This window comes from Monopterus albus, unplaced genomic scaffold, assembly GCF_001952655.1.
Source record: "Monopterus albus unplaced genomic scaffold, M_albus_1.0 scaffold338.1, whole genome shotgun sequence".
Taxonomy (NCBI): domain Eukaryota; kingdom Metazoa; phylum Chordata; class Actinopteri; order Synbranchiformes; family Synbranchidae; genus Monopterus; species Monopterus albus.
Window position 1 is genome coordinate 575,658 of NW_018128218.1, and position 1,557 is coordinate 577,214.

Below are 1,557 nucleotides of genomic sequence, written 5' to 3' on the forward strand. Positions count from 1 at the left end.
GGAGCACAGAGAGAGGAGTTATGTAGTGGCATGTCTCAATTGCGCTGCATTTTATGAACCACCAGATGGCACTCCAAGACCGTGTCATTGAATCAGCAGTTCGAGCTCCCAGAATAATAATAATAAACTAGAGAAATGCATTTCCTGTCGTAAATGCATGTAAATGCTAATAAGCTGAAAGATCGTCCTGAAAATGCCTGAAATCAATTGCTGAAACAGCTGAAAGATGAGAAGTGGCTGAAGTTCTTTGTTGAAATAGTTGAGAAGAAATGGCTGAAGTTAGTTGTTGAATAATCTGATGGATGAGATGCAATAAAGTAGGAATGGCCTTGAAGAGCTGAACATTTTGATACCTGAATGGCTTTGCTAGCTGAAGGTATGCTGAACTTATTAAGATGTGAAGATAGTCAAATTGGACCACACAAAGTAGGTAAAATAAGTAGGTGTGATTGTGTGTGTCAGAGACAGGGGGGAAGGGTAGAGAGACAGAGAGAGGGAGAGAGAGGAGTTATGTATGGGCATGTCCCAATTGTGCTGCATTTTATGAATCACCAGATGGCACTCCAAGACTGTCATTGACTCACCACTTTGAGCTCCCATTGACTTGTATTGCAAATAAAGCTGAATCAATTAAAAACTATACGTTATAAAAAATTTGACTACAAGCAGGGATGTCCCTGATGTGTTGAACAGATAAAGACCTCAATGACCTGTATAGCTAAAAGTATGCTGGACTTATAAAGTGCAAAAAAAGGGTGGAAGATCCCAGAATAATAATAATGAAAACCTACAGAAATGCATTTCCTGTCGAAAATGCGTGTGGATGCTGTGTGCTGAAGGATCGCCCTGAAAATGCTGAACATTTTGACACCTGAAAGGCATATCTACCTGAAAGTATGCTGAAGTACAATTTTCCCATTAATTTGAATCGGGGAAAATTTTCAAAATAAAGCAAAATATTTCAGAAGTGTGAAGTGTGTAAAAATTTTGAGTCGAAGCATGAATGTCCTGAGACATTTTCATACCTGAAATACCTGAAAGTATGCTTAAGTAGAATTTTCCCATTCATTTGAAAGGGGCAAACTTTTCAAAATAAAGCTAATGTTAGGGTGCGCTCGAACACAGAGTGAGCGAGCAGATAAAAAGCGGACCCAGGTGGCTGGCTTCGGTGCAAGCAGTGAGGTTTATTTACAGTGAAGGTAGTGACATATATACAGGAGGAGTAGTGAGGTAGATGACCGGGTGTCGATCAGCAGCAGCAGAAAAACAGTCAGTGGTATGGTGGATGATGATGTACTGGGCTGCGGATGCAGAGGTCACTCCTGGGCTGATCGAGGTGGAGGTGATGATGGCTGTAGACAGAAGAGCAGGGATAAACTGGGTAAGGGAGACTGTGCATCGACCTGGGAGGCGGTGGCTGGTGGTGTAGATTAAATCCAGGGGGGTCCAGAGGAGAGGTCCGAAGAGGAAGAAGACACTAGAGACGGCAGGGCAGGATAACGACTAGGGTGCTAACAAGGACTAGAGAGAACAAAGACAATCTTAGCATAAACTTGA

At 42.3% G+C, this 1,557-nt stretch overlaps 1 protein-coding gene across 2 annotated transcripts in view; it reads left to right on the forward strand.

Annotated features, from left to right (window-relative positions):
• hdgfl3 (HDGF like 3) overlaps positions 1-1,557 on the forward strand; it is a 52,146-nt gene that overhangs the window by 1,664 nt on the left and 48,925 nt on the right. The gene's annotated exons all lie outside the window — the stretch shown is intronic.